Genomic DNA, 12,656 nt, shown 5'->3' on the forward strand with positions numbered 1-12,656 from the left:
AACAGACGAACCTCAGGGCTGGTGGGACAAGAGAGGAACAGATGTAGCAATGAGCTCCTGTCCCTGCGCACACAGGGATTCTGGAACCACTGTGGGTCTCCTCTGAAAAATATTAACCTAGCGTTCAGTGGAAACTCAACAGGCAAGTCAAAGGAACCACAATAAAACAGTAAATACAAGCACATACATCCACAGCGCACCAGCATTTTGAAAACTGCAAGCAAGCTCAGACTTCTCACTAAAATTAAAACAAAAATAAAATAGCAGAACTAGAAAATGACAGAGAGAAGCGAAAAAGATGAGCAGAATATGGAAAGGACTTCACGTAAGAACAAACTAGACTTGGATCTCCAACTGGGGCAGATCACGACTGACTGGAGACACACAGGGCCAGCGAAAGCACCATGCGGAAAGTGCAATTTAAAGGAAAGAATTCACACACAGACGCATGTATGTGACATGAGAACCGGGAAACCCACTGTTACACGTGCTGAAGAGGTTAAGTCACAAATGGATTTAAACGTGCAGCAGATGAATCAAAGGGACCGGCTGTCAGTGGCTGCTAAACATGAGAAATGGGGGTGCAGCTCTGCGTTCAGGAAGCTCCTTTCCCTCTGCTCTGCCCTGGGGAGACCACAGCTGGAATATTGTGTCCAGTTGTGGCCCCTCAGTTCCAGCAGGACAGGGAACTGCTGGAGAGAGTCCAGCGCAGCCACCAAGATGCTGGAGGGAGTGGAGCATCTCCCGTGTGAGGAAAGGCTGAGGGAGCTGGGGCTCTGGAGCTGGACAAGAGGAGACTGAGGGGGGACTCATTCCTGGGGATCAATATGGAAAGGGGGAGTGTCAGGAGGATGGAGCCAGGCTCTTCTGGTGACAACCAGTGACAGGACAAGGGGCAATGGGTTCAAACTGGAACACAGGAGGTTCCACTTAAATATGAGAAGCAACTTGTTGGGGGTGAGGGTGGCAGAGCCTGGCCCAGGCTGCCCAGGGGGGTTGTGGAGTCTCCTTCTGTGCAGACATTCCAACCCGCCTGGACACCTTCCTGTGTAACCTCATCTGGGTGTTCCTGCTCCATGGGGGGATTGCACTGGATGAGCTTTCCAGGGCCCTTCAACCCCTGACATTCTGGGATTCTGGGATTCTGTGTAATTGTTGGAAATACCCATTTCGGAAGCAATCACTACTGCCTATCAACAGGAGCGAGAGAGCAGAGGTGGCACATTTGATCTCATCTTATAAACAGTGATCCCCTAACGAGAGAAAGATCCCTCTGTTCTCCAGAAACATTCAGGAACAGAGGAACCAGCAGCGGAGGCTGATTGCTTCTCATTAGGAGAGAAGTACAGCCTCTGCTTTCGAATGCTTTGTCCAATTAATATCAAGTAAGGCAATCAGTTAATTCCACCTGGATGGATGGATGCTCTGCAGTCTAAGCCATACAGCAGTAAAATCTTCCTTTTTGCATTTTCACCCTATTTTTCCATTCCCCCACGGTTTGCTCTATTTCCATCCTCTTTCCCCTTGCTGTTTACATCCTATAAATACTTGCTAACAGCTGCCAAGTCCACCGTAGGTGTCATTTGGCCAAGCTATGCCGAATACATTCTTTCCATCTAAACAAATCCCCTCCAGCTGCTGGAATGCTTTGGGACAGGTTCTGGGTTATACTGGTACAAATGACCCGGTGACAGATCTGCGCCGGTGTAACCCAACAGCAGAAAACGGCTCATTCAGCTTTCCTCTCCAAATTCTCCTTTACCGTTGCTTCTTCCTCATTTGCCTTAAGAATTGTATGTTTTATCCCTGTCAGTGGAGCCCATTGTTTTTAGGCTTTTCCATCGTACCTACTTTTGTTTCTTGTGCCCGGCACTTGGTGCTGACACTGACGTTTCGCTGAGGAACAGCCCCCGCGTTATCCACCCTGCTCTCCAGGAAAGCCTCCAGCAGCCGGTTTGTTAGGACATGTCAGGTGCTGTAAAGCATTTCCTGCTCAGAGCACAATTTCAAACTGGGCAGGACTAACTCCAGACTGGATTGTCTCCCTTTGACCTCTTCCGAAACTGGATCTCCTCATTCATGCGTTTGCATGTCCATAAAATACAAGGGATCTGATGTGATGGCTCTGGATTTGTTTTTACTTTACAGTATGATCCCCTTGAATAAATAACAGGAGATTATTACTGCTTCTATTGGCAAACCATCACTCTGTGTTGTGCATTGGCAATAATACAATCTTCCAGCTACTCGTGTAACAGCCACCTATCTCCAACAGATGCTTCGATTTCATAGCACTGACCTGCAAATTGAGAACAAAAGTACTTTTCTTGCTCAGAAAGGGACCTCTTATTGACTGCCACCTTATGTTTAATTTATACACAACTACAAAGCTGATTCTTCCAGCTCCAGCATCCTGAGAAGCTTTGTGGTTGAACCCATTGGTGCAAACTAAAATCCCAAGAAAATTCAGATGTGCCTGAACTCACTTAATACCTCCACGCAGCCTCCTGCAGATATCACTTCTTCCTAAATTCTTCCCCAACTCCCTACAGCTTTAGGCCATCATTGCCCCAGCAATGCTACTATGTGAAACTTTTCAACAGCTCCTTGTGGCTGGTTCTCGCTTGGCCGCTTCTTCGCGGCTCCCGGCGCCTGCAAACACGGGCTGTTGCCAAGGGATGCCGTGTGCCGGAGCTTGGCCAGGCAGTGCGTATCCCACTCACCGACAGCTCACCGAGCGCCAGGGATCACTGGGGTGGGCAGCAGCGCCCCTACAGCTACAGAGGAAAAGGAAGCGAAGCCAGGAGCTACGTCCTTGTTAACAGTCAGAGCACTAGTGCAGAAAAATCAACTGGGATTGTGTGATTCTTGTAATACCAGGCACAGGTTCACAGGGGCTACACAGAATCATAGAATCATTTTGGTTGGAAGAGACCCTCAGGATTGAGTCCAACCATAACACAACTCTAGCACTGCCCCATGTCCTGAGAACCTCATGTCCGTCTGTCCAACCCTCCAGGGATGGTGCCTCCAGCACTGCCCTGGGCAGCCTGTTCCAATGCCCCACAGCCCTTTGGGGAAGAAATTGTTCCCCACATCCAACCTCAGCCTCCCCTGGCGCAACTTGAGGCCGTTTCCTCTGCTCCTGGCGCTTGTTCCTGGGGAGCAGAGCCCGACCCCCCTGGCTCCAAGCTCCTTTCAGGCAGTTCAGAGATCAGAAGGTCTCCCCTCAGCTCCTGTTCTCCAGCTGAACCCCCCAGGTCCCTCAGCCGCTCCATCACACTTGTGCTCCAGCCCCTCAGCAGCTCCGTATTTGGCGAGAGGAACACAAAGGACGATTTCTTGTGGCAATGCCATACATACTCATTGATGCTAGAGCACTCACATGGACCAAGGAAGGGAAAGGCAAATCTCCAGCGACCGGGCTGACATGGAGCTGAATGCCACCTGCTCTGGGGGAGAGGAGGAGGAGGAGGAGAGGCCACCCGGACCTGAGGAAGGACATCTCGGAGAGGGGACGCACGGCCCGTCGCTGAAGCCACACACGCAGCTGTTCTTTGCCTAAAGCCGTCTGACAGTGCAGCTGGATGGAGCGTTTCCCCTGCCAGGATGAACGCCTGGCCCCAGGACAGCAACTCCTCCACCAAGGACAAATCACCTAAAAGATTATTTGCTAATAATTTGCACCAGAACTCAAAGATTTGCCCAAGAAGCGCAGAGTTTATATACCAACTAAAACACTTTTCTACTGTGTATCACTCCCTAGGACAGGCCTGATTAATTAGTGCCCTTTGGAGGGAGAGCAGAAATGGCACCAACCAGCTTGAGGAAGAACTGGAAATAAGAACCAGGCTCCATTTTCACCCCTGGAATTGCCTGGGAACCTGCTCCGAGCCAGGCAAGTCACGGGCTGCCCCAAAGTGCCACTTACCGCACTGCCTACCCAGCTCGTGCCCGTAATACGCTTTTAACCCCTCCACAAGCAGCGCTGTGCTTCACAAATTCCAAACACCATTTCTTCCTTGCTACTAACGGTCAAAAATAAGTGACGGCAAAGCAGAGAGAGGGGCTGCGAGGCTGCAGACGTGCTCCCTTGAAATAACCCGGCACAGCAGGCAGGGAGCGCGGCCTTTCTGGCAGGAGGTCTCACAGGAAAATTCCTGCTCCCAAAACAAGCCCTGGTGTTCATCCCCCGGGGAAATGCCACCAGCATGTGGCTGTAACGCACGAACACCAGAGCACAACTGATAACTTTAAAATCCTTCAGCGAGACGTGCACGTGTCTGCTCCGCACGTGCCCGCCAGAGCCCAGATTAGACCCGACGCGCAGGAAGAAGCAAACGCAGATTAAAGTGTCAGCAGGAACCCGGGCTGTCCTCTGCGCTCGGGTCAGGGGACTGAAGAAAATACAATTAATAGAGAACCAGACACTGTGTGCCAATATTTTCTCCACCAGCCATGCTTAGCACATCAATAGGATGTTGCCTGTCAGCATCAGGAAGAATAAACATGATACTGTGAGCACACAGAGGGGACACTTGATTGTCAGACCGTGACAAACCACACAGCTCCAGAGTCCACTTCAGTTTCAGAAAGGACGAGGAAAATGCAGCTCAAGTGCTCGGCTGCCCAGCACCCATCTCTAATGGACTCATTGGGATGAACGAGAGCTCTGAACGCACTAAGAGATGCTGTTTCCTTTGGTTAAAACAGGATTAAGGTCACGGGTGCTGCCGAGCTCTGTGGTGTCGCCACCCAAAGCCACCCCCGAGCAGGACACACGGCTTGCGGTACCACCTTCCCGACACAGGTAAATGGCAAAGCAGGTAGAAAAACAGAGAAATTACCAAGCCAACTTTACTAAGCCCCACTAGAGCCTGACAAACCTGAATCAAGGCTCCCTCATAACCTGAAAACTCCTGAAGAAGTGAAGCTATACAAATAAAACCAGCTTTTCCTTCATATAACAGCTTTGGTTCAACGCAGTCGTTAGATCACCCAGCTTACGGGGTAAGTGCAGATGAATATGTGTTTACTATTTACATTTTAGAGACGCGCAAAAGTGGGCAACAATTCCCCCAAAGCTGCTTTGAAAGCGCTAGAAATAACCTGAAGGTGACTGAGCTTCCAGCGCAGTGAACGGGCAGCACCCCCAAACTGAATTAATGGGATTAATTAATGACTATCAGATAGAGCTACCTCTGCTACAGAACTGTCACCTGAACAACATCTCCTGTGGTGGTTGGGACCTTCTGAGAGTTATTCTGGAGGTGCTCATTGCATTGGGGCAGGGGGAAGATTAGCCATTATTTAAAGAAAGGGCTATATAGAGTGGGATCTGGAAATGTGAGATAATGAGCAGTTTCCTCTTTATATAAAAAGCAGCATTTTTTTGGTACATGTTGTTGCTAATTCTGACATCAAGCGGCACAGTCACTGACTTCGAAATCAAGCAAATCTACAAGTCATAACTGTATGATCTCCAATTTAGCGCCTTCAACCTCTTGCTGCTGCAATGATACATACAAACATTGCTTTGAGACCTAATCACACTCCTATCTTTCCAATGACATTCTTTCCCAGCTGTCCCAATCATAAAACTTCCCAGTATCATAAATTTTTCAGAATAATTATAGTGATGGAGTTGTTAGGTCGAAAGGACCGAAAGCTGAGCGCTGCGGGGAGGGAAGAGAGGCTGGTGGTACCCGAGCGGTAAAATCCATCACTCCTGCTTGGGAGCCAAACTAAGTCCTGGCTCTCACTCTGAGCCAAGAAACAAATCAGTTCTCTGCAAAGAAAGAATTTCTTTGGAAAACAAATATATCCTACTTCCCCCAGCCCTTGGAGACTTATTTGTCTTAGAAAATCCCATTTTGAGCACAAGGTCTGGAAGCTGCAGAAATAAGCCAAAAGCATTGCTCTTTAAAGAATTTAACTGTGATTTCACCCACAACTCCTCCAATCTCCGCTTTCTCAATAGGAAAGCTCATTGCCCAGGTAAGTTTAGACAGAGATTCCCCAAAATCACAGCAACACAAGAGCTTTACCGTCTTTCTGAAAGCACTGGGACTTGTCAACAGAGCATCACGACTGCAGTATGGAGGGTGTTCCCTCTGACCTGCAGCTCTGTAACATCACAGAATCACAGCATGTCAGGGGTTGGAAGGGCCCTGGAAAGCTCATGCAGTGCAATCCCCCATGGAGCAGGAACACCCAGATGAGGTTACACAGGAAGGTGTCCAGGCGGGTTGGAATGTCTGCAGAGGAGACTCCACAACCGCCCTGGGCAGCCTGGGCCAGGCTCTGCCACCCTCACCAGGAACAAGTTTCTTCCCCAATTTAAGTGGAACCTCCTGTGTTCCAGTTTGTACCCATTGCCCCTTGTCCTGTCACTGGTTGTCACCAGAAGAGCCTGGCTCCATCCTCCTGACACTCCCCCTTTCCATATTGATCCCCAGGAATGAGTCCCCCCTCAGTGTCCTCTTGTCCAGCTCCAGAGCCCCAGCTCCCTCAGCCTTTCCTCACACGGGAGATGCTCCACTCCCTTCAGCATCTTGGTGGCTGCGCTGGACTCTCTGCAGCAGTTCCCTGTCCTGCTGGAACTGAGGGGCCACAACTGGACACAATATTCCAGGTGTGGTCTCCCCAGGGCAGAGCAGAGGGGCAGGAGAACCTCTCTGACCTACTGACCACCCCCTTCTAACCCACCCCAGGTACCATTGGCTTCCTGGCCACAAGGGCCCAGTGCTGGCTCATGGTCACCCTGCTGTCCCCAGGACCCCCAGGTCCCTTTCCCCTACACTGCTCTCTGATACATCATTCCCCAACTTACACTGGAACCTGGGGTTGTTCCTGCCCAGATTCAAGACTCTACACTTGCCCTTGTTATATTTCATCACATTTTTCCCCGCGTAACTCTCCAGCCTGTCCAGGTCTCTGATGGCAGCACAGCTTCCAGTGTCACCACTCCTCCCAGCTTGGTGTCATCAGCAAACTTGCTGACAGTCACTCTATTCCGTCATCCAAATCATTGATGAATATATTGAATAATATAGGCCCCAGTACTGACCCTTGAGGCACTCGACTAGAATCACACACACTTTTCCAGCTGTTAAAAAGAGGTGTAAAACCAGTAACAAGAGTTAAAGCACAGCTCCACCACCTCCTTGTTTAATTTCATCTGTATATCAAAGTATCGCTATGAATAAATGAGTCTGGTGAGACTGGAGATCAGGACAGGACAGTCCAAATTAACCACTTGCGATCAATTTTTATGGTTTTTTAAGTCCTAACTTTGCAGTAGATTGCTCCCAAGCTCCTGCTGCTTGGAGGATTTAATAGAAGCCATTAAAATCTTCAACCTCCACAGCAAATGGGAGCAAATGAGCAATTACATAGGTGTTACAGATGGAAAAAGAAAGATCAGATCGCTAAGCATTCCGTGGGTGCCGAGCCGCATGAACGTGGCTTTTATGGGAATGTGATGGCCCAACAGTTACACAACTCACCCAGCAATCAGCGTTTTGATCTAACAGCACGAGGCTCTGTCCGTGTTTAAGACAACAGCACTTTGAGACAGAATTTTGACTTGATGCATAAACACGATTTCTATGGTTGAGCTCTTGGGCAACACACAAGATGGTCCGTCCCTGCAGGAACCCAAGCGAAGCCTCTGAGGAGCAATTATGCTGCAGTTTATTACCAACCATTTGCAAACAAAGCCTGAAACCTTCAGCATGAGTTCACAGCCACGTCTCCTGAGGTTTTCTCAACAAAAGCAAATATTCAGACCTCACCGTTTCATTTTTAGGACTTGGGGTTTGTTTGTTCAAACAATATACTCTAAGGCTGACCTGGTTAAGACTCAAATTAGGTATCCAAACATACGTTATCATCGTCTATTCCAAGGAAGAGCCCACACTCCTTATCATCCTCCTTCAGCCTCTACGGAACAGCACCAAAAGTTAAAATTATACCTTTGATTTGGTGTTTATCTTTAAGGATAAAGACTTTAGACTCTTCTCTCTTATTTTAGCTCCTGGACATTGCCCTGAAATCAAATCTGCTTTTTGAAAGACACAGGGAAGCCAGGACTGTGCGGCTGACACTGGAGTTCAGATCTGGGTCTGGTTTATCTGCGCGTGGCAGCGGATGCTCTGCCCACCACAAGAGCACAAACACTCAGGGCACAGGCTGCCCCTCCAACCACAATTTATTACAATTAACTACAAGCTCTGAAGCCTCCAGATATCAACCTGAGCTTCAAAAGGGATCTAATAAAGAAAACCCCATCGTGCACTGAGGTACAGATATTTATCTGCATACACAAAAACATATTGCCGTACATCAAACAGCTTTCCTTGCTCCGAAACACACCTACCAAGAGCAGCAAACCAACCCTGTGTGCAGGAGGGCACAGACCCCGGGCTGCCAAATGCAAAGGTCCCGAGGGTTAACCTCAGGGCTGCCAACCTTCTCCCTTCCAAATGTCAAAGGACAGATTTGGCCTGGTGTACAAAGGGATTACTTGAAAGAAAGGGAACCAGAGGAAGGATATTTCAAGTATTCAAGGGGTTTCTTTCATGACACAACGCAGATTCAGCCTCTTTTGTATCCTTTTCATACTTTCACACTGCGGAAACCTTGCTTCATCAGCTGCTACTGGTCACTGCCAGAGTGCAGATGTTGGATGCTGAGATTCATGCTGCCATTTAAAAGAAAGGAATAAGCAATTTTCAAGTTTCTTTCATATTTCAGTTCCATTTCCTGACACCCTTCACAGCAACATCAGGATGAGGAATGGGATCCTTTCAGCGGTGTGTACCCTTCAAGACCTATCTTCTAGAGAACAGAGTCCTCACATGCCATCTCAGTATCTCGAGTGAGCAATCAGAAATGAAACATGAATTTCACAGATGCTGCCTGATTGTATTAGGGGGAGAGAAAAAGAAAAAGCAGGAACTGCAAAACGTAAGTAGAAATTAGGAAATGGTGCGAACTCTGAGCGCAGAAGGACCTAATCTGTGCCAAAGCAGCTCCGTACGATACCAGGAAACCAAAGGCATCAACCCCCATGCCAACCAACGAGGAGCTGGCACATCCTACAGACCCTGTTTCAGAGGCAGCTCCTCGGGAACCTGGTGGTTTCCATCAGAGCCCCGTCCTGCAGCATCTCTGCCCTCTGGGGAAGGTCCCTCAGCCCGGAACAGGCAGGGATGCTCTCAGATCTCAGCAGCCCCCACCAAAGCGTTGACCATGTCTTGGCACCATACCCAGACAACACAAACAGGGTTCCCAGCAGCCTGGCTATTCCTTAGTCACTGCACGCTGGAATGAAGAGTTCATTTTACACAGAATCACAGAATCCCAGAATGTCAGGGGTTGAAAGCTCATGCAGTGCAATCCCCCCATGGAGCAGGAACACCCAGATGAGGTTACACAGGAAGGTGTCCAGGCGGGTTGGAATGTCTGCACAGAAGGAGACTCCACAACCCCCCTGGGCAGCCTGGGCCAGGCTCTGCCACCCTCACCAGGAACAAGTTTCTTCTCATATTTAAGTGGAACCTTTTGTGTTCCATTTTGCACCCATTGCCCCTTGTCCTGTCACTGGTTGTCACCAGAAGAGCCTGGCTCCATCCTCCTGACACTCCCCCTTTCCATATTGATCCCCAGGAATGAGTCCCCCCTCAGTCTCCTCTTGTCCAGCTCCAGAGCCCCAGCTCCCTCAGCCTTTCCTCACACGGGAGATGCTCCACTCCCTTCAGCATCTTGGTGGCTGCGCTGGACTCTCTCCAGCAGTTCCCTGTCCTGCTGGAACTGAGGGGCCACAACTGGACACAATATTCCAGGTGTGGTCTCCCCAGGGCAGAGCAGAGGGGCAGGAGAACCTCTCTGACCTACTGACCACTCATCAGGCTGGATGGCAGGTTTCAAGCAAATTCCCCAGACACATCCAACCCACAAGACGAGAGCATAAATCCATATACATTTAGAGATAACAACACCCTCTTACAACCCCAAACAATTCCTAGTGGTAGCGGTTTTTACTTCTCTCCTAAGTAAGTGCTTTAGAGCAATTTATAAAGGGCGACCTGCACAGGCGTCAAGGCTGAGATGGGAAACGCCTCATCTTCTGAGAGAACAACACAAGTTACAAGCGCTTAAGCCATTTGCTCGAGCCCACGCAGGATGAGGAGCTGACAAGCAGCGCGGTGAAGTCCTGAGTGCACAACCTCGAGGCGGCTGTTGCTCTTTCAGAACTACCCCAGCCAAGGTCGGCGCGAAGAACAACGGTTTTAGCAAGAATTTTGTTTCATCATTCACAACTGTTCTACCAAATTATGGGTTTTGAACACTTCAAAGAATGAGAATCTAATTTTTACACCTTTTTCAAGCTGTCTCTTTATTGCGGATTTTAAGCATTGTGAACTAGAGATAACACACGAAGGGCATACCCTTACCCCATTATAAACCAGAGAGCCACCTTAAACTTTGCCATCAATAATCTATTTGCAAAATGCAGCACAGTCCCTACACTCATTGATGATCTGAGAATTATTTCAAAGCCAAGAGCATTTCTGTTAAATTGACAAGTAAGGACACCCCCTGGTGTGGCAGAAGCAGTTGGCAAACTCCTCTGAGAGAGGACTTGATAGCAAAGACTGGGAAAGGAACTAAAGGGCAGATGTAAAATTTAAAAAGAGCAGGAACAAGAGTGGAATGAAAAGGATGCAAAGAAACTGGGCAGTCTTAGGGCTTGGATGTGCCAGCAAAACGGAGACTTACAGACCGACGGACACATGGCCAGGTGGAAAAAGGGTAAATAAGCCATATATCATCTAGCCAGGAATGGCAGCATGGAGATGATGTTATTAAGCAAGTTCTCAGGATAAGCAGTACAGTTATTTTCCAGCACACGCGCATTTGGGCTCCACAGATCCCCGTCCCTGGTGCCTTGGTGTGCCCCCTCATTACACCCGGTCTGTGTGAAGTTTTGAACCCAGCGAAGGAGCTGAGAAGCATCCACTGCATTCCAGCCTACGTGAGGAACATCAAGAGTCTGGGAAATTCCCACGGGATTTTCTTTCATCCCTCTGTAATCTCTATATTGAGCATGTTTAGGATCCCACAGGGAAAAACACAGCTCTGTGTTCTTTATGACAGCCTTTTCAGTGCCCGTCTCTGGAGGCACCTTCTGAGCTCAGCAGCAAATTCCTTCCCTCTCCCCCACGACTCCCCCCACATTTTTGCAGCATTTTGTGCTTGTGGTCAAGATTAATAGTTTAAAAAAAGCAACTCTATTCATGTTCCCAGTTACTACCCCGTATTTGAGGCACAGTAATTGATTTTATGAGCCCATCAGCTGCACCTCTGCATCCACACACACACTCCTCCCACTGGCAGGAGTAAAAAGCCTCATATCATTAGTTATCCGTCTTAGCTGAGGAATAAGCATTAATCTTCCTTAACTGCTGGAACTGAATGCGAAGCACCTGCACCATAAAACTCCACGAAGTCTCCAGAGGAGATTCTGTTATTGCCCGAGATGGAACGTCAGGGTTTCACAACCACACGTTGCCATCACCGGCACCGCGGGAGGGGAAGATGCAGCCCGGAAAGTGCCTCGTCTGCATCCTGCGAGCAAACTCCTTCCCAAGGACAGCACTTCGTCATTGGAACATCATTCCCACTTCAAATTCCACCTTTTTACTCGTCAGATGTTCCAACACACGTGTGGGTATGAGATGTCAGCTCCACCACTGCGGACCAGCCAGCCCACTGCGCCCCACGGCCTGCAAACCCCTGAAGGCCTCGGGGCCTTCACTCCCATTACACCCCACAATATTCACTGAGCTTAGACATTTTCTGTGCAGTCTGCCCTATTTTCAGGGAACAGACATGCTTCCCTCTGCTTTTGTGGACCACGGAGCAAAAAATGACAGTCCAGAGGGGATCTTGGTCACTAGAGAAGTCGCAGAGCTGTAGCTCCAGAGCTGGAGACCAGACCCTCCTGCCTTGCTGTTTGACCTCCATCTTCAGCAAAGCAAACAGCAGCCCCCCAAAAACAAGGTTTCATTTCTAACAACCCTTCTTTGCAGCACATTGCCCCAGTAAATCCAGCCGCTTCATTACCACGTATTTGCATGTTCATTAATTTTGGCAGCTTGTCAACTTTTCCTTCACCAATTCGAGCAAGCGAAAGAAAACAGCGACTTCATCGCTTCCCCCAGCCGAAAAGCTGAGGAGAATTTCACAGGAGGGAAAGTGGGATTTCTGTTGCCTGTGGTGCATCCTCTGGCCAAACACAAAGATCTGCATCACGCAACGAAGAAGCGAAAATTCCTCAGAGTTAAGATGGCAAATCCAATTAAGCAGGAAGCACCAAACAACTAAATAATAGGGTAACCACAAAACGCCTCCTGTCCTTGATTATCAGGGGAAAAAGAATCAGCCAGCCCTCACCCGGGATGAGACCACAAGGTTTTTGTACATTTTAAGGCTCCTCTCCACGTTAGAATAACAAATGTGACCCCAAAACATACCAGTATCTTTATTAAAGATTCCTGACCCCTCACACGAGCATTCTGCAAATTCAGCCTCTGCATTTCTGCCAACTCTGATACCACTTAATTGCTGAGACTGTAATTACAGTACCA

General features: G+C 48.8%; 1 protein-coding gene across 3 annotated transcripts in view; it reads right to left on the minus strand.

Moving 5' to 3' along the window:
• Positions 1 to 12,656, minus strand: part of PNPLA7 (patatin like phospholipase domain containing 7) — a 126,204-nt gene that overhangs the window by 27,367 nt on the left and 86,181 nt on the right. The window lies entirely within an intron of this gene.

The sequence above is a fragment of the Columba livia genome, chromosome 19, assembly GCF_036013475.1.
Source record: "Columba livia isolate bColLiv1 breed racing homer chromosome 19, bColLiv1.pat.W.v2, whole genome shotgun sequence".
NCBI classification, from domain to species: Eukaryota; Metazoa; Chordata; class Aves; order Columbiformes; family Columbidae; genus Columba; species Columba livia.